Source organism: Hyposmocoma kahamanoa, unplaced genomic scaffold, assembly GCF_003589595.1.
Source record: "Hyposmocoma kahamanoa isolate Upper Pololo Valley unplaced genomic scaffold, ASM358959v1 215, whole genome shotgun sequence".
Lineage (NCBI taxonomy): Eukaryota > Metazoa > Arthropoda > Insecta > Lepidoptera > Cosmopterigidae > Hyposmocoma > Hyposmocoma kahamanoa.
The window spans coordinates 1-22,255 of NW_020653736.1; positions in this window are offsets into that span (position 1 = coordinate 1).

Below are 22,255 nucleotides of genomic sequence, written 5' to 3' on the forward strand. Positions count from 1 at the left end.
AAAAAAAAAAAACAAAAAAGATGTGCAAAAACACTCAGAAAAAATTCCTTCGATCCGGTCGGATTCGAACCGACGACGTCTTATTGCATACCGTGCCAGACGCTATACCAACTAAGCCACGGAACGAACCAACGGACCTCACGAATTTTTCTATGTGCTTGCGTCGCTGTGCCTTTGTACTTGGTCTTTCAACGACTTTTTAGTCTAGTGGTATAGCGTCTGGCACGGTATGCAAGAAGACGTCGGTTCGAATCCGACCGGATGGAAGGAATTTTTTCTGAGTGTTCGATCTTTGTATTAATAATTATAACAAACTAGTGGAGTAATTTCACAAAAAATAATTGAATATCAATTCAATAAATATTTAATTAAAAAAGATGTTTTTCTCAATTTTCTAAAGAGAAAGAGAATTAAAAAAAAATAAAAGTAACAGTTATTTGTTCTGCAAGGCTGCAATGTTGTTGTTTGACGCGAGTGCTTATACTGATACCTGAGCAAGCGAAGGAGCCTAAGATTGAATCCTGAATTGAAGATTGATTCAAAAATAAAATCCTGAGCGTAGCGAGGGCTTCAAACACGAGACGCAAAACAACTTATGTCGGGCAAAACACACAACTTTTCACCTCACTATAGCGAGGAAAATGGTAAACGAAAGAAAAACAGTTGAACTAGAACATCGGTTTTTTTTAAATAAAAAGTCTATCTTCGGGTGCGTTCTGAATTTGCACCTCATAAATTTTTATTCTTGCTTGTACTTATAATTTTGTGTGATTAGGTGGATTCTTCGACGAATTAAAATAATTTAATATACGCAATTATCATTGTCAATTTAATGTTAGAATAAAATATACCAACGGGTTTACATTACATAAATAAGTAATGTGCGACAAATCGCGTAGTTAAACGTGTCATTATCTTTTTTCTCATAAAAAAAAGTTAGGTAACAACAATCCATCGTCAAGTCCGGATTTCGAATTTTGTGCGCAGATTTCTAATGAGAAAGAATGTCTTTTCGAGCTAGTGATGTGAAAACAAAATTGTTACCAAGCTGCTTAATTGAAGCTGTAGATAGTACTGTATGCGATGTGCTAAGGGTGCTGTTTAATCACAATCTCACCTAATGGTATGCCACTACCACCACTATGTTACCATTATTACCCCTATTTATTATTACTGCGGCGTACAGGTGCCAAGTGTGTTTGTGTAAAGTGATTTAAATTTGACGCATCACCCTTACAAAGGCTACGGTATTATGTTGTTTATGAAATTTATTTACACGTCGCGTTTCGGGCAAGTTGTATTGGAATGGCGTTGAAATTTTAAATGTTTTATTTGAAGATAAAATGTGTTATAGAAGGGTGTGTGGAGAGTAAAAAAATAAGAACCCAAACATGTTAATGTTTCAAACTGAGGGATCAGAGATGTTCCTTTTTAACCGACTTCAAAAAAGGAGGAGGTTCTCAATTCGACTGCATGTTTTTTTTGTATGTATGTTACGCGATAACTCCGGTATTTGTGAACCGATTGTCATGATTCCTTTTTTGTTGGAAAGGGGGTACCTACATCCATAGTGGTCCCTTTTCATTTTGAAGAATATCATCCACCTCGAAGGGTGGCTGTTCACGCATGAAATTCATTTTTATAAATAGCGCCTAAATTTAATTTAGAAGTAATTACTTTAATGGTTGATTTTGCTATTTCTCCAATTCAAGGCGCTTTTCTCTCAATATACTTTGAGTAGTGTCGTAGTGAGAACCTATTTTTATTATCTCCAGTGTCAAGTCCTGTATAGAGGCGAACTAGGGGATATTTCAATAAAACTTAGCAAATAGTCGTAAGTCCACGTACTTTTGAGGTCGGTTTTTTTAGTACTCTGTACTGAGATTATTCTCAAACATGCTCGGAAACGTTTGCATTACTTTCAAATAACGAACGGGGAAAGTTTGTCATTTCAGGACCGTGAGACGTTTTTCCGGCCAAGACCTGCAAAGTAAGTGTGAAATGTATTAATGTCCAATTAATAATTCTCAAAACTTTTAAATCTAGCTACTACTTAATAACGAACAACGTAAACAGGCAAAAATAAAACTCATACAGCCGACTACTCAGTGTACATCAATGTGATCCAATCGCTTATAAATCACAAGTCGCTGCATAAAGTCGCTCGTGTGTGTAAAGTCTTGTGCAGCGTGTCGGCGATATGTCGCGACTTTGGTCGCATCGATTTCTAACGACGAAATAGGTACAGTGCAGCGGGCGACTAGCGATGTAACACTACCGGCGACTGACCGAATAGCTAAGCGAATTTTCGAAGAATCATCGTACCTGCAGGGAAAGTGGATATAGTATAATGGATTTAGAATAACCTAATCTCCGGTTAAAAAAACCGACCATCTTTAGAGGTGGAATATTTTTTTGAAATTTAAATGGGACCACTTCTGAGGTACCCTTTTTTTAACAAAAAAAGAATCATCAATATCGGTTCACAAATTGCGGAGTTATCGTAACATACATACAAAAAAAATATACAGACGAATTAAGAACCTTTTTTTGAAGCCGGTTAAAAATTCTGTTTTACGGTCCATGCCATAGGAAGGATAAGAAAGAAGGATATTTAATATTCATCCAATTAATATTCTGCGGCGATACGAACTGCATCAATTAACTATCTGGGTCCATTATTATAATTTTATTTACTTATGTAATAATCTAATAATAATAGGAACATAATTGATCATCGAGTAGTCGTCGACGACTGATCGCTGCAAGTCTCACGACAAGTCGCGGTCACGCTGTACTAAGCCATTTAGTTCTACGTATTAACACAAGTCGCAGCGAGTCGGTGCGACCGCAGTCGCGAAATATCGCCGAGCCCAGGGTAGACGATTAGCTACTGCCTCGCGTTTGCATAGCCGCTAAAAGTCACCGTGAGTGGCTACACTCTCTGTCTCTGGCTCTAAGTCATTTAAAATTCTCGATCAATTCTATTGTAAGGCAGCATTCTTTTGTTCGCAAGTAAATCTTTCTTTTCATTCATAAATAATTCTTGCAAACGCTTCAATGGGTTTTATGAGAAATTCAATATCTCTGTAATTGGACAGGTTTCAGTTCCAGAATGCCACTATCATTTTGTTTGATAGTCTTATGTTTTATGGGCAATTACTTGAGAATATGGGTGTGAGCAGTAAGAAACATAAATAATGCTTAAGGACGCGTTCCCATTACGTCGTAACGTTTTATTTATCGTTGGACGACTGTCGCGTCTAGCTGTTCCCACTAGATCGTGACGTCAATTTATCGGTTCACGGCAACCGCCCTGTCGTTTGCACGACAGAAGCGTTTGAAGCTGCGATTAGCTGTCGTTACATTTTTATCGTGACGTTTTATTTGTCGTCTGACGACTGTTGTTCTGGCTCTTCCCATTGTCACGACAGTCTGCCCCTATCTACTGACCCGAGAGATAGAGTTTTCCGGAGACGGGCTCGACGGCAAGACCAGTGTACGGCGGGCGTCCGGGCCAATCCCTCCGCTAGTTATACGCCTTCACGGGCGTCTCTGGCGGACCCGGACTTGGGTATGTACTCGCCGGGGTTTGTGGTTAGCAGCAGAGAAGAACACGTTCGCCTGCCCCGGTAGGGTGTGATCAGGGCGTTCGTCCCGTGCGCAGCCAGCGCGGTCTAGCTGAGAGCCTGAGGCGAGGGGACGTGAGTGGCCCTTTAAGTCGGTGGCTATGTTCGGATATTGTTGCAGGACACTGCCACTTGGCATCTCCGGCACTAGCCCAGAGAGCTAGATATCTTCCGGTACCTCCGGCCGCGTAGGAATCTGGGAACTGGAGAGACGCCGTTCATTCAGCGTCGGGAAGTGAGCGTGATTTAGTAGTGAGAGTGAGCGCCACCAATGAGGAGATTTAGTAGTCGGCTTAGAGTCGGCGGCTCAGCGGTGGCAACCGTTAGTCGTGTGGAGCGCGACAGGACGTGAGCGTGCCTACAGCTCCGGCACCTATTTGGAAAATAGGGAGCGTGCTGTACGTGCACCCGGGGCGGCTCACCTAAGACACTAGCCTTACAGAGAATCGGATGAAGTACGTGCAAACGTGCTGATCCGGGGTTAGGGCCTGACTTAGATGGTCCCTGTGCGAACTCGCTCGTGCCCTTCCCGCATAACCAAGAGGTTGATAGGGTGCGGCACTATAAACAAAACTTATGTAGAATGTAATGGGACCGTCACGACAGTCTGTCGTCATAACGTCAAAAAACCTCAAAAGTTCGTGGAAATAACATCTATTTGCCAGTTTAGTTTTATTGAAATCGCTTACCGGAAAGTGCGCGAAACCGGATCCATCTCCACTTTGCCACCCTTAGAGGTGGAATATTTTCTTCAAATTTAAATGGGAAGAATACCGAGGTATCCTCTTTTCAACAAAAAAGAATCTTCAAAATCGGTTCACAAATCGAAAAGGAGTAATCGAAAAAAAAACCATCGAATTGAGATCCTCCTCTTTTGTAAAGTTGGTTAAAAATTAAGTGCACGTTCGACCTTCATCTCACTTGATGGAAAGTGATTTCTTATCGTACAGATGGCACACTCTCGTGTCGCGGGTGCAATGGACACACACAGACACACAAATATCACCTAAACTCATGAGAGAAATAAATGTGGGCTATCATTGACTTACAATTATATGGACGTCGGGTCCGCGCTAAAAAGTGTCCGAACTTATAGGGCGTTAAAATCGTGTACAGAACGTCATTCACGCTCTAGTCTTCGTTTGTTCGACTGACAGCGAAGCAAGCAAAATTAGACAGTACTGCGATGACATTACAATTTAAATTCAACGTTTTAGCTTTTTCATATTCCTTGACATGTCACTCACTACGTTTAAATAGGTTGACTTGGGACAATTTTTTCGTGGTTTTTGTAATAGACCCGTCGTCCATTTATTTGTAAGTCAATGTGGGCTATACAAATATTTCTCGAATCGACGGGACCTCTGTGTGGCAGACCAGCATGGTAGCCGTTCGGCCACGGAGGCTGTATAATACTTACCGTACCTAAATAAACTTAGCATACTTAAATAAATGCCTATTCACTCTCGCCTTGAAATACCTTTCAGAGAACTAGTTCACAAGCGTTGTTTTTGATATATATATATTTTAAATTTACTTATAAAATGTTGTGCTTGTTGTTGTTGCGGAATTATAGTGATAAATCACAACAACTCATAATTTCTGAGGTGATAACAGCAAAAGTTTTCATTTTACACAAATTTTAGAACTATCAAAAATAACGAAAAAATCTTCGGGCGCCATTTTCGCAAAACTGTGATCATGTTGGTTGACACGTTATTGCATAGCAAAATCTATTTTACATACGTCGTAACTCAATTGTACTCACATTTTGATAAACTCTTATTAACCTAACTACAAGTCACGTTGATTACGATTGAACCTTACAGCAGACGACGAGCAAAAGGTGCAATCACTTTTTTTTGAGGATTTCTTTACAGTTGGCCGCGAGTTAAAGGCCCTTAACCCGTTTAAAATATAAGTAGTGGGCCGAAGTGGGCATGGACTTCGGATCAGGAAGCTACTAGAGACTTTCGCCAGAAGGGTGTGCTGAAATAGTGAACTGTGCGTGTACACGCTGAACTAAGTGGGCTCTATTCACCGGCAAGGACGGTTGTTTTGTGTGGAGTGTGGCTGTAAAGGTGTGAGTGTGACGGTGCAAGCCATAGGGTCGTCAGGGTCGTTGAGGACTTCCCTGGTCCGGCGAATCCTACGAACGCTTTCTGAGGGGGACGTAATTGTAAGCAAGCACCACGATATACGTTGTCCATATCGTAATGAAAATTATTTTATGTGAACGCTACTTGCGCAGTACTCTTATAAATCAATAAAATGGAAAAAATAATAAACAGACAAAATCTTGACGAAATTCGAAGATGTTTGTCATAAAATTTACGGCCAGCATGTGTAATAGAACATGGAACAACGCTTAGAACTTAGAGCATTAGAACAAAAATAATTAAATTGATATTACAATATATCTCAAGTGCTCGTTCTTTTGCAACACAGTTTATAATAAAAATAACAGTAACAAATACAGTAATAGTATATAATTATATAGGTATTACATCACAATTTTGTCATACATTACATCCGAAGGAGTTGGAGGTTGTTAAGAATTTAACAACTGTACGATAATGACACCTTATTAGTCGTACACGGTAGGGAAAATATGATACTAATAATAATAATATTTATTTTTCACTCTCATAAGCAGCTTAATAGCTAATAAAATGGAACATATTTTGGGATATAGACACCTTAATGCTCTGGCCACACACCCTGCCAGACTGAAACAAGCGGCAGTCGCGCGTCGGCCGCGCGTTTCTGTGTGGCAGGGTTCATGTAAGCTCGTACATTACAAAAATTCCCGCGCCTGGAACGCTTCCGCGGCTGCCTCTGTGTGGCCTGAGCGTAAGAGAGTGATTGGTGCCCGTGGTAGGCTTCAAAGCCCTATGTTTATGGGTTCTCTGACACGCACCCTACGAACAAGAAAACTGATTTTATTAAGAGTTCGCCCAGGGTAGTACTGCCACCTTACTTATTCCTGCCGCCAAGCAGTAATGCCAGCATTACTGTGTTCCGGTTTGGAAGAGTAAGGGTGCTGGTGAAATTATAGGCACATGGGACTTGTCAACTTATGTCTCAGGGCGACGGGCGCAGTGGTAGTGCACCTTCGCTCTTTGCAATTTAAAGCTCTGAGTGGCACTGTATCTGTTATGGACAGGTTACCATCAAGCGCACGACTTGTTCGTCCCGTCACTTGAGGTTATAAAAAAAAATCTTCGTGTAACCCATAGTGTTGGTGACATATATACAAGGTTAATTTAAAAAAAAAAACTAATAACCTCGCATGACTATATTACTAACATCATTGTGGCGTAAGGAAACCGAGACACGCGGCTGTAGGACCATGAAGGACCGATGTTAGGGTCCTTAGTGACGTGAAATAAAAGTGGACTGTATTACAATAGGACTGGTATATTCGCCGTCTCATTCACAAGTGTCCTCGTTTATAATAAATAAATAATAAGGGTCGACTGTCGCCGGTGGCTGTCGATAAGGCGAGTGCCCCTGCGCCGCTGCCGCTCGCCGTGACGTCACCCTTGCCGTGTCGTCCTCCCCCGCGTCTCGTGCTGAGCGGGTATAAGACCGGTTCGCAACATGGACTGTATTCATGGCACTATAGCAATTATTTTGCTTTTGCTATTCTCGTTAAAATGATATCAAAGTACTCGCGCGTTCCTTCCTTCACTACGACGACGGCAGCGGCGCGAGCGCGAGACTTCGATTGGCACGTTATGGAGGGCACAAGATGGTAAGATTTTGAAAGTTCGTTATAAAGTTTCGCTTAGTTAGGTTCGAAAGTGATGAACAAACAATACACGTTTACATAGCACAGAAGAGAAAATGAAATTGGATTATTTTAAGAAAAAGTTGGTTTTTAGCTTTAGCGACACTATAGTCGTCACAAAATAAGAGGCCCCTTTTGACACTTGTCATCGTAACGTAAATAGGGATGTGAATTAAACATACCGTAGAACAAACGGTAGGAGTAGAGCTCCTTGTACAAGATTTCTTTTAGGCAAGTACTGCCACCTTACGTATTTCTGCCGCCTAGCAGTAATGTGAGCATTACTGCGTTCCGGTTTTTAAGGGTAAACGAGCTGGTGAAATTATAGGCACGGGCACAGGCAGAGGCAAGGCATCTCAGATCTCTACGATTTAAAGCTCCGAGGGGCACTGCAACTGTTGTGGACAGGCGTGTCGTTCATCATATACTATGTGATCAATAACTGCCTCCGTGGCCGAACGGTTACCATGCTGGACTGCCACGCAGAGGTCCCAGGTTCGATTCCCGGGTCGGGAGAAATGTTTGTATGGCCTACATTTATTTCTCTCGTGAGTTTGGGTGTAATTTGTGGTTGTCTATGTGTGTGTCCATGGCACCCGCGACGCAGGGTTTCCCTAGTGCGGGGCTATGTTGAGTGTGTTGAGTGTGTGCGTTATCATCAGGCGCACGACTTGTCGGTCCGATCACTTAGTATCGTAAAAAAATATCCATACGAAAAGTTACCATATGAATACATTCTCCTGAAAAATCGATTCGAGATTTTACGAGTCTATGATCGCTTATTATATTTTTCTGGTCATTGGTTTTCAGTTCTAGATAGGACAATTAACATTTATCAAGCATTATAGAGTTTAATTTAAATAATAAGTAAGTAAGTATGTCAAATGATCGCTATGACAACCTGTAGTTGTTATTGTAGTGTAGTTATATAGTATATTAATAGTGTATGTGAGGACAGACTGTAGTTAAATAGCAAACTACAATTGGAAAAGCGCTAAACGCCCGATGTACATTAAATGTACTAAATATAATTACATGCTCCAGGTCTCAGTAAATATGGCCTCAGATTTGTATGAAAATCATTTTTTTTTCTAGATATTTCCCTATAATGAAACAAAATGTGTAGCGTTAAATTTGAAAGCGATATTTTCATTATAATGGGTCTGAATGACTTCACATAATGTACATGGGGCTTTACGAGGTAAATTTATTTTTATTCCCTTTCATCGGAAGATGAGCCAAAGTCATCGGTTGAGCAAGTATCATTTTAAATCAAAATAAAAAACTCAACTTTTTATAAGTGAAATTGCATTGTCTCTGTAATATTCCGCGATTAAGTGGTTACAACACTATTATTAAAAAAAAGTACACTGAGGACATAATGTTTATAATCCGAAAGGATTGACTCAAAATTGAAATATGTTGTAGCATATTATACAATGCTTCACTAAAATTAATGTATTTTTTAAAATCCAATAACTTAATTATACGTATACTGTTTCGTTAATTGCATTCAAAGTTACATACCATCGTCTTCTATAGCTGTCAAATTGGGCTTCCTACATTTTTTTATTAGAATTTTAACGGCTTTGGGGTCAAGCCATACATCCTACACTTCATTTATCTTCTTCAATTTGGTTTCACTTTTTATATAGGTTAGATGACATCAATAGTGGAAATGGCGTAACTATAAACAGCTTCATAAGCTTTTTCGTTGTCCATAAGAGACGGCAGGAGTGACTACTATAAATGCTAACAACGTCAACACTGAGGATACAACGCAGCCAGTTTTGTTCCAATCAGTACACGGGACATTTGATATCATTGTAGATTGAATAACACAAGCAGAATACGCCACAATCGTAAGCAACAACTTTTGTTCCATTACAGTTTTTCTTTGTATTATAGCCAAGATTGAAAGATCGTATGCAAGTTAAAAAACTTTTGTAAGATACACTGTGAGAATGACGATGAAAAATCTCGTTAGTACTATTGACATAACTGAAGAGTCCATGGAAAGAATGATCAAGTCACTTGAAGACAACTTTTGGAAAAAATAATTTTTAATTTGGAAAACCGTTCAACGTTGGTGAAAAAAGAAATGTAAAAATGCTACCTGAAATAAAGTTAACGCTGACATAAAGCGTGTAATCCATTTTATCTAAAAAAAACCTTCATAAATGTTATTCAACTTTTCTAATATTTAGTCTCAAGTACTTTATGCCTAAAATTAATTTTTCAGGATATAGAACTTTATTAAGCCTATTCCTGATTTACGATAAATACACTCAGCGTTTAACGAGTTAGATGGGGATATCAATTCAAAACATGTTCTTAGGTGACTTTGATCGTTCTTTCCCTGGTCTCTTCAATAACAGCTTCAATCTGCTATGCTCCTGATTTACTTCTTAGACTTCCTCAACTCACAATAGTCTTCACATTCACGCCCGTTTATTCTTGTTTTTCTTTATATAACTTTAAGTGACGGGACGAACAAGTTGCGCATCTACTGGTTGGCACATTTAAACCAAAGTCAAAGTGAAATAATCTTTATTTCAGTAAGCACACCACACTTGAAATCGTCAAACTGATTACAACTGCTCATTCGTTTGTCGCTATCTACCAACCCGAGACATCTCTATCCACCGACCCGAGAGATAGTGTTTTCGGAGAGACTACGGGCTCGACGGCAAGGCCGGGTACAGAGGGCGTCCGAGCCAAGCCCTCCGCCAATGATACGCCTTCGCGGGCATCTCTGGTGGACCCGGACTTGGGTATGGACTCGCTGGGCCTAGTAGCGGTCTAGTTGAGGACCTGAAACGAGGAGGCGCGCGGGTCACGTGCGTTGCTCTTTAAGTTGGAAGCTACGCCCGGACATTGTCGCAGGACACTGTGCCTGGCATCTCGGGCACTAGCCCAGAGAGCTAGTAGAGGATAAACTAGATATCATCCGGTCCCTCTAACCGCTTAGGTTATTGGGAACTGGACAAGTGAGCATGCCTACGGCTCCGGTACCTATCTGGAAAATAGGGAGGTTACTGTACGTGCAACCGGAACGCTCACCCGAGGCACTAGCCTCTCGAAGAACCGGATGAAGTCAAGTGACAGAGGTCTGTGATAACCCTGTACACTGGCTGATCTGGGGTCAGAACCTGAACTTGTAAGGTTCCTGTACACGCACAGGTTACAGTGCCCTTCTCGTATACCCTAAGGGTCGGTCACTATAATCAAAACTATTGTAGAAAGCTACGGGGCTGCTCATTCGTAAGGCAGATTCCCCTGAGAAGAATGAGCAAGAAACTCTAGGGGTTGCTCTTTGTCAATATACATTTGAATACATTTATCATTACAATCATTGACTTACAATTATATGGACGTCGGGTCCGCGCTAAAAAGTGTCCGCACTTGTAAGGCGCTAAAATCGTATACAGAGCGCCAAACTCCGCTTTAGTCTTCATTTGTTCTACTGACAGCGCGATACTGCGATGACATTACAATTTAAATTTCGAATAGGTTGACTTGGCACATTTTTTTCGTGGTTTTTGTATTAGACCCGTCGTCCATTTATTTGTAAGTCAATGATTACAATATTAAATTTCAACATCAAAAGATCGAGACAACCTGCAAAAGCTAAACGGGTCACTTCCATGAATTTTTGTCATCTAAACACGCAGAAGCTGTAACCTTTAGCACCAAGTTTTTGTTTCACTATAGTTTTAAACCTCGTAAAGGCAAATTTTGAATACAATCGGAATCTTATTATAGAAGCGAATACATTGTCCCTTATATGAATTTGAGGCTCTATGAGGACGGCTGTCAAGAACAGCTAGTTTATTTTTATTCCTCGTATTGTTGTTATTAGTTGTTATTAGTGACGTTAATGTAAGAATGTCAATCTCTTTAAACTTATCTCCACCAATAACAGTCTCAGTACCACTCAGACCTTTAAATCGCAGAGTCCCGAGGGGCACTACCATTATGCCTGTCATCCTGAGACGTAAGTTGATAAGTCCCATGTGCTTGTATTTCACCAGCACTTTCACATTACTGCCTATTGGCAGAAATAGGTATAGTACTTTTTTTGGTATAGTCTTTTAAAAGAATAATCTCGGTCTGGTTGAAATATCTATACAACGATGAAACAATGTCAATACATTTATGTAAATTGAAATAACCAATCTGAGCGGTGAGTTCTCGGCAAATGGCATCAAAAAAGGTGAACAAGCTGGAAATAAGGCAGAATCAATTATCCGAACCGACCCTGCGTACTAAATGCATAGTAAATTGAATTTACTGCGAATCGATGGATTGTGATGGAAATATACAGGCGTATATTGCGTTTGAATCCATTTGGTGGTAGGCCTTTCTGTAGAAACCCGCATTAGTGGGTACAATAGAGGAATAACTTGATATTTTTGATACGACGATATATATATCAGTAGAGTAGTAATGTGAACATTACTGCCTTCCTGTTTCGAAGGGTATGGGTGCTGATGAAATTACAAGCACATGGGTCTTGTCAACTTATGTCTCAGGGTGTCGGGCGCAGTGGCAGTGCACTTTAGATCTTAGTGATTTAAAGCTTAATTTTAAGCTTTGTTCGTCCCGTCACTTGATATTATAAAATAAAACCGTTACTCTGGTACTCATAGTATATATAAGAAGAATAAAATAAAAAGGTATTAATCGCAATATCTTTATACTATATTGAAATATTTTTACACCGAGCGAACGCTTGAATTCCATAATGAATGCCGTGTTTAACCAATAGAATTTGTAAATTAATGCTTAATATATCCATAAAATCTCTGCAATAAGCGCCATCTAGTTAATTTGTTTGTGATCACTAGAAATTTGAGTAACTTTGATAAATTGTAGCTTATCAATGTAAACCAAATTAGTTACAAAAATATCAGTTTACTTAATAGTACTTCTTTGCAGATGGCAGAATATGTGTGACAAACATCCCTGTGATAATATTTAATTCAGTTGATAGATCTAAGTTTGATTTTTTGGTACTGAACTATTGTAGAACAAAGACAACGATATGAAATTGCTTATATAGCTATCTTTGTTGTTTAATTATGGTCGCGAAAACGATGAAACAAAAAATGTCTTTTCATCTTGTAGCGCTCAGTTTTTACGTTGATAAAATTACTGTGCAAATGTTTTAAAATCAGCTGTGACCTTTCAGCCGTGTTTGGCACCTGTGTTAATCCTTTGCAGTCATTGGTCGCAAGCGTTCGCGATGACATAAAAATGTAACGTGATAAAATTTTAAAATCACTCGAATTCGACAGCTAAATGTGGATATTATAATAGCTTTATCGAGGCGGCATACTACGGGGCTGTATACCAATAGATACTACATATCCGACTACGCTGTCTCATCTTGCGATTAGCTCCTCTTGAATTATTGGTCCTTATTATAGCTAACATTTGTAGGTAAAGGCATCTATGATCGAATCTCTGTGCCCCTTTTTCACCGATGACACGCGACGCTGAACAAAAACATGGTAGATTGGAAAAAAATCTCTATATTCATCGAATGCAACGTAAACAAAGCCGCAATTCGTACAGCCTTGCTATATTCTCCCAACAAAAAACAACATCTGAAATTGTGTACCGCTCAAAGAATAATGGTCTTTATGATTGGATGTTACGACACTGCTTGATTGCAAATGAATACTATTCGAAGCGGCTCCTTTATTCCACCGGTACTTTCAGACGTAAAAATCGGTAGATTGATATACTTTAGCTATTTTCGCAGTTTAATGATATACGGCATTTTACTTTAGAGTAAAACCCCTGTAGTGGAATGTAAATGAAAATACATAAATACTTGTAATTTTTAAGTTTTATTGACTGTCACGACGTTTGACCATGATATTCAATTATTCTTCAGGACTTGTTGTATGTTATTTTATACTTTATATTTATATAATAAGTAACCACTTATCTTTTATAAATTATAACTACTTATAACTACTTATCTTTTATTTGTTAAATTTATAAAATCTTTATTTTTTTTTTAAGCTTTGTTATGAAAAATGCACTATTATGCCTAAAATACAGGTACAAATGTATTAAAATGTTTAATTTTACCATGATTATTTTATATAATTTAGATTTTTTTTTGTTTATTACTGTTTATTTTAATATTTTATCTTCAATTACATTGTTTTCATTATAATTGTATTAGATTAAGTCATATTGAAATAAATTTATCTTATCTTATTCCGCCGGGCCTACACGGTTAACGTGCCCGCTATTCTCGAGCCAAGCGGCATGGCGCACAGATGGCAAACGCCCGAACGGAATGACTCTCATCCCTTGGAGTATGGGCCGGGCACTGGTGTAGGACGCCACGTGTGGCGACACACTTGCCCCATCTCTGCGCAGATGAGCTGGTGGAAAGAATAAAAAGTAATAAGTACCAAGATCTCGGCTCCGACTACCTATTTACAGCCTTTGCAGTCCTTGGCCCGTGGGGTCCCGGGGCCCTTCATCTGTACAATTTTTTTCCAAAATATTAATAGACTGTCTGGGAAATCCAAGGGCCGGCTACCTTGCCCAACGCATTAGCATAGCCATACAAAGGGGGAACGCTGCCAGCATCTTGGGCACCTTGCTGCGGTGACACAATTTTATTCATATAATTTAATCCTAGTTTTACTTTCTAGTATTTAGGCTTTTATCGTACCTTTCATGTATATTATGAAAATAAAATAGATTGAATATATTATTTTTGTGAAACTCCACTAGTTTATAATAATCATTAATAATAAAGGTCGAAAATTCCTCGATGTAGCAGCCACAGACGTGCCAGAATGTCTAACCCTCTTCCGACATTCAGGCACGTCTTAGTGCAAGCAAAGGAACAACCATGCCTTGTGAATCAGCATAAGACACACGTACCAAATTAGTATAAATAAGTAGCTCAAGCAAAATATACATCGGTTCATACTCATAAATATACAGTCATTTACCAACCCACGACTCGTCTATCATTCTCCACTAAACTACCACGGCGAAGTGGTGACCACCAACACCTTTCACCTGCGCCATGGTAAACTCGATCCCGTTGGATTCTAACCAAAATCATCCAGCAAATCGTGCCAAACAAGCTGATTCGAATCCAGCCAGATCGAAGGAATTTTTTATAAATTTTCGACCATTATGTTATTTTTTTTTTCGATCGATTGTGTGAATTTCGATCTTTGTATTAATAATTATAACAAACTAGTGGAGCAATTTCACAAAAATAATTGAATATGATAGTGGTCAAATATAGTGACATTCATAGCCCCGCACTAGGGAAACCCTGTATCGCGGGTGTCATGAACACACCCATAGACACACCCAAACTCACGACAGAAATTACATTTATTTCATACGAATATTTCTCCCGGCCCGGGAATCGAACCCGCAAGGCAGTCCAACATGGTAACCGTTCGACTACGGAGGCAGTTTAATTCCCTGCATTAAGAGTAGGTACCAGAGCAACTTAATTCACTCCGATGCATTATCAAGAAAACCCAGACTGGCACCAATATAGAAACATTCATTTCCTGAATTGGTCCTACCGGGAATCGAACCCGGGACCACCGACCAACATATTAGGACATCGAGATCGTATTTATCTTCTTTTAGCGTTGTCGTAGTTAAGTAAAGCCTAAACAACAGGAAAATCTAAATATAATTGAGTCCCCGGGAGCGTGCATGGTCGTCCGTGTGGAAAGCAAATAGGACAGATTTGTTTGTTTGTGGTTATTTCATTATATTACTAAATAAACCACTGTTTGTTCTAATTTATTCGTCAAACAGCAACACTGTCAAAAATGTTACAATAAACGTCACTTATGGCAAGTTACCGGAGAAGAAACTAGACAAACTGTTTTGTAGGATCAAATGGTTTAGATTTTACTATTAAACAATGGTCTCACAAAAATACACGATACTACCTATTTTGTAATTTTTACTCAAATAACTGATTTCTAAGATACAGGCCTGTGTTTTTTTTGGTTTTTAGTTTGGATAATCAGAGTTCTATTATCAATTTGTACACTTATTACTTAATTAGTTTAATTAATTATTATAAGAAAATTAGCTAATATCAAACAGACCGATTCTTGTAAACAAAATTGCATTAAACATAAAATATTATCACTGACCTCGATATACATTCTTGAATGCTGTAAATTCGTCTAAAAGCATATGCACTTGTGTGTACAACAGTAATAATCTCAGTACAGAGTAGTAAAAAAACCGACCTCAAAAGTACGTGGAATTGCATCTATTTGCCAAGGTTTTTTGAAATCGGTTACCGGAAAGTGCGCAAACCCGGATTCAACTTGACACAGGAGATAATAAAAATCAGTTGTCACTACTCAAAGTATATTGAGACAGAAACACGCCTTTAAAATAATTGCTCCTTATAATAAAATTTAGGCGCTATTTATAAAAATGAATCTCCATGCGTGAACAGCCACCCTTAGAGGTGGATGATTTTCTTCAAAATGAAACGGGACCACTATGGAAGTACCCCCTTTCCAACAAAAAAGAATCATGAAAGTCGGTTCACAAATACCGAAGTTATCGCGTAACATACTTACAAAAAAAAACATGCAGTCGAATTGAGAACCTCCTCCTTTTTTGAAGTTGGTTAATTAATAATAATAATTTATATTATATAAATATCTATATTAAATTATTTTTTTTTACTATATTTAATAATTTGTAGTGCTCTTCTGAGTTGCGGCGCCCTTGCAGGGTGTCACATGTATAGCTACTGTTTTATATTTTATAACATCTTATGTGATACCACGTGGCAAGCAATAAAGATGTGAATATGAATATGTATTATTATTATTATTATTATATTGTCTAAAGAATGTGCTAATTTGTTACACGGAAGGATGTAGTTTACCCGATCATATAAAATCCTGAAAATAGACTAAAAACGAATTATAGAATAAAATATCTAATTTTGCCATTGACTTACAAATAAATGGACGACGGGTCTAATACAAAAACTACGAAAAAAATGTCCCAAGTCAACCTATTCGAAATTTAAATTGTAATGTCATCGCAGTATCGCGCTGTCAGTAGAACAAATGAAGACTAAAGCGGAGTTTGGCGCTCTGTATACGATTTTAGCGCCTTACAAGTGCGGACACTTTTTAGCGCGGACCCGACGTCCATATAATTGTAAGTCAATGCCTGTTATAGTAATTTTTCGGGACGAAGATAAAAATGTGGTGTAAAATGTAGTAAAGGCAATAATGTTTGTAGTTAGCATTTTAATTAGTTAAATTATACCACTTTTAGGTACTATGTATATTACTGTAATAATTATATTTGAGTAAGAAGTTTATAAGTTTTTCTTTAACAAAAATCAGTAAAAACAAACTATGTGAAAACGCGTAAGCGAGATTTTCACTCTAAGGCGACGATCTAATAAAAAGAATGGATAAAGGAGGAGGTTCTCAATTCGAGTGTGTATTTTTTTTGTGTATGTAAAGTGATACGCCACCGGTTGTGTTTTTTTATCCCAGTTATAAAAAAAACACACTGTATAGCCTAAAGGCTTTTCGTACTCAATTGACAATGCGTAAAATATCAGTGAACATGATAAATGGAGTGTAAGGATTTTTAAGACTCAAGTGCGCACAGGGCCTTCGGAGGATAAAGCATTATATTATCTTAACCGACTTAAACAGGTTTTAAAAGTTGCTATAATGCATATGGCGGCACGTAGCTTAAAAATCCCTACATATTAAATTCAAGAGTCATTGTACCTGATATACGTTTGACCTATTTTCCCGGCCTGATCTCGCAATATTGTGCCGTCATTGACATATTAAATAATATACGACTTTATTCTTTTTGTTGTGTTGTTTATTAGTAACTTTTTATTTAAAAAATCCATAAAAGAGGTGGAGTGATAATATCGTAGAGGTAGCAGGAACGCTATAGCCAAGACTGGCACAAGACACAGTCTGTTGGAAGAAGATGGAGGGGGCTTTCACCGCTAAAAGCCGCCCTTACACATAACACTACTAACTGTAAATTAAGACAATACTGCCGAGAAGCCGAGTGAAGCTCCGTTGAGCTGTTTAATTACACTTAAAGTCGTAGAAAATCATACTACGAAAATTTTCACGAGTTAAATCCATGGTGACGTAGATTTTTTTTAAATTTATTAAGGCTTTGGCAAAGCCATCAGCCTAAACATGAAGTTTAATTGTGTTTCTGTAAATATGGCCGCCACAAAGACAATAGGCAATTTGATGCGACGTGCTTGGATTGACTCGGGATTCCTTAAAACGGGCCGATACGGGTATTTTAGTTCGAGATTCGTATAATTTCGCGTTTTAATATTCGATTAAGGCACAATAGCACTATCCTATTCCACTTTAAACTAGATTTCACAAAATAATTGAAAGTCAAAATAAAAACGACACTTTTCCCTCCAAAAGGTCCAGAGCGAATCGGGTGACGTAGACAACCAATTTCTAAAATGACGCCACAATGTAAAAAGTCAGTCAGATGAAACAAACTGTATTCTACAGCCAAAGAGTTCCATTTGCAAATATTGTAATTACTTTTTAAATATTGTTTATGTAAGTGGCCAGTTCCGGAAACTTATAGTGCGCCCCATGTATTTAGACAACTTGCTTACATTGCTTGATTACATACTGTTCTTTATTCCATTTCTCAAAGTTACATATGTATTTTAGCATAAGATATATGTGTAAAAAAATTTAATCTAAAGGGATAACAGAATAAATTTATTGATTTGCCCTCATAGGGTTTTATGCCGAAGGTAAACAAATCTCTTATACGTGTTATCCCTTAAAACAACATAACAACTCGTGTTGCTGTAAGACAAACACAAACGCGGCCTAGTGTACAACATAAATATACGGAATATAATGTATGTATTATATTTAAATTCGGGGCTTAATCTTGTATAAAAACATACGTTATTTACCTTGACGTTTCGGACGTATTTCAACGTCCTAGGAAGGCAATAGAAATCCCATGGTCCTTCTTCTGGATCGGCGAGAAAACCCTCTCTGTAGCGTAGGTTAGCGGAGGGGTATGTAGAACGAATTAGACGCAGACTTCCGTGTAAAAGGCGTATATTAACAAAAAGTGTTAATTTACAGGGTTATGGACCCAACAGTATGTCTCACCAGCGTGAAAGCAGACAGTTCAGTGCCAAACCTTAAATAGCAGAAATAGGACCGACATAACATTCTTAACATTCTTGTTTTCCAGTCTTTTTTTATTTTAATTTATTTTAGAGAAAGCGTTTAGAGAAACGCCTTATGTACTAAATCATAGGTTCTCAAACCTTTTAACTTACCGCACACATACGCAAGATACAAAAAAAAATCAACGCCCACTCCAGAAAAAGTAATTGAAAACTCGTATTTTTTATATTAACTTAACACAAAAAAATCACAAGGAACAGAATTATATATAATAATATTATGTAGTGTAGTTTAAATAAATAATTCACTAGGGAGCGGGTGGGCCCCCACTTTGGGAAACTATGTACTAAATACATTGACTTACAAATAAATGGACGACGGGTCTAATACAAAAACCACGAAAAAAATGTCCCAAGTCAACCTATTCGAAATTTAAATTGTAATGTCATCGCAGTATCGCGCTGTCAGTAGAACAAATGAAGACTAAAGCGGAGTGTCGCGCTCTGTATACGATTTTAGCGCCTTACAAGTGCGGACACTTTTTAGCGCGGACCCGACGTCCATATAATTGTAAGTCAATGACTAAATAGAATAAAATATTTAGATCTATGCTATTAAGCCTTAAGTTTTAATGAAAACTGCCCCGTAGAATGGCTACGCATGACAGTCGTGATGCGCGCGTTAAAATTGTAATAAGCGCTATATATATATATATATAATCTAAATTAGATCTGATTGAGACAGCCAACAGCACGCGCTTATTTTAATTTTATCGCGACTATCATGTGTAGCCATGCTACGGGTGCGGTAATTTTTAAAGGATTGTCTCAATCTATAATCACATAAAATATATCAGCCAGTTCTTAGGTTTTCAAGATTGTTACACATAGGAAATGACACATTTTTTCGATTCTAAATAGCGTACATTTGTTTTTTTTAAACAAACCAATGTTTCGGGCCTTTTTCTGGCAGCCGTGATATGGACCACGTCAAAGACCACGTCTTTGATATTTGATTCAATGTGTATCCATAGCATTTAAGCTTATTTGAAAAGAGCAATTCCTAGAGCATCGTCAGTCTATTTTAGTTTCGTAATATGCAGGTAAGGTTAAGTGCAATAAAAGCTTAAATACTCGAAAGTAAAACTAGGATTAAATTATATGAATAAAATTAGGTCCCCTCGGCAAGGCGCCCAAGACGCTGGCAGCGCTTCCCCTTTGTATGGCTATGCTAATGCGTTGGGTAAGGTAGCTGTCGGCCCTTGAGTTTCCCAGACAATCTATTAATTTTTTGGATAAAATTTTGTACAGATGAAGGTCACTGGAACCCACGGGCCAAGGGTTTCGACTCCAAAGGCAGTAAATAGGTATTCGGAGCCGAGATCCTGGTACTTATTACTAATTATTCTTTACTCGTGTGCTGGAGATGGGATGGGGCAAGTATGTCAGCTCATGGGGCGTCCCACACCAGTGCCCGGCCCATACTCGAAGGGATTGAGAGTCATTCCGTCCGGGCGTTTGCTATCAGTTCGCGACATGCCGCTTGGCTCGAGTTTAGCGAGCACGTTAACCGTGGCTAAAGCCCGTGATGATGTCGTTGAGGGCTGCATGCCGGGAGATACACCCGGCGCTCAGCTGGCAGGAAAGACTGTGGTAACACAGAGCACTTACGTCTTTGCCGCAAGGACACCGATACGGAGAGCAAACTGGGATACCAAGGCCTACAGCTATGCGAATGGTCTCGGCGTTCAGGAAGGCACCGGTACTGGCAGAGGGAAAAGCTTGTAGCCAGTGGCTAGATTCCCACCTGTAAGCCGCTTCCAGACGCGTTCGATCTATTGAGGTGCAATTATTAATTAAGTCGTTTAAAGTCTTTTGCACAGCATATTATCCCCAGCTCCTGTGAATTTTGGGATCGGATGGAGAATTTTTGTTGGGGCAAACCTGGTTTCAGGCATTTCAGAACTGAATTAATCACATCACCTCGCAGTTTGTTGGCGAAAGACTTAGGATAAGGCATAAGAAGCCCAAAAAGATAAGCCTTTCAAAACCTGAACGCAGTAATACTCATATTATTGCATGGCGGCAGAAATAGGTCAGGTAGCGAGTAAAAGAGAGCTTACTGCTACTTAAAAGCATTGGAATTAATGAAAAATATTTGCTAAACAAACAACTCCATCAATTCAAAGCGCTATTTATAGAAACGTTTGTCTGAAAATAATCTCAGTACAGAGTACTAAAAAAACCGACCTCAAAATTGCGTGGAATTACGCCACTTCGCCACTATCGCCACACAGGACTTGACATAAAAATAATAAAAATCGGTTCTCATTACTCAAAGCATATTGAGAGAAAAACGCCTTGAATTGGAGAATAGCAAAACCAACCATTAAAATAATTGCTCTTTAAGTAAAATTTAGGCGCTACGCTAATGTTCATACGCATAAACATTCATTTTTATATTATATGATCACGATGATTATATTATATGATCACGCGATCAGCCACCCATAGAGGTGGATGATTTTCTTCCAAATGAAATGGGACCACTATGGAGGTACCCTCTTTCCAACAAAAAAAGAATCAGGAAAATCGGTTCACAAATAATAATTCAAAAGCACGTTATAATGGTTATTTTTAATAACCGACTTTAAAGAAAGTAGGTGGTTCTCAATCCGACTGTTTGTTTTTTTGTATATATGTTACGCGATAACTCCGGTATTTGTAACACGAGGATCCTACCTATAATATACGTTGGTGGCGCAAAAAGCAGAGATTACCACCTTACTATTACCTATTCGTTATGTAATAAATGTATTCTATTCTATTCTATTCTATTCTATTCTATTCGTATTTCCGCCATCAAGCTGCAATGTAAGCATTGCTGTGTTCCGGTTTTGAAGGGTAAGGAAGGGTGCAGCTGGTGAAATTACAGGCACATGGGACTTGTCAACTTATGTCTCAGGGTGACGGGTACAGTGGCAGTGATTCCTAGATCTTAGGATTTAAAGCTCTGAGTGACATTGCAACTGTTATAAACAGACGTGTGACATACCACCAGGCTCACGACTTTTTCGTCCCGATACTTGGTATCATAAAAAAAGTGTAATAAAGTTTATTATTAACTATTCAGATTTATTTTTATTTATTTTTTTGTTTATTTATTTGTATTCAGGTTACAAAGACCCATAAATACATGCCTTATAGGTTAACATACGTAATAAAACTCTCATATAATATATACCATAAGGAAAAAACATACATACAATATAATCAAACAACATTTCTAAGTAATCTACACGAACTGCACTTGTCGGCGATGTGTGGCGCAATCTGGTGTCAGGTAACCGGCCGCGGAATCGCCGATACATGACACCCTTCGGCCAAAACTCTTCCTCATGAAGGTCAAGCTCACCACAAACGAATTAAAATTTACGTTGTGGCGGGACTCCAACTGCTCGACCCTCAGGGTGTATTCGGCTTTATGTCTGATGTACTCCACAATCTCCTTAGACTCTGTGGAGTAATGCAGTCGTAACAGGTGCAGCAGCATCGTCGGTATGGCCAGGGCTGGGCAAAATACATGCTACATCTTAATTGAAATACAAATTA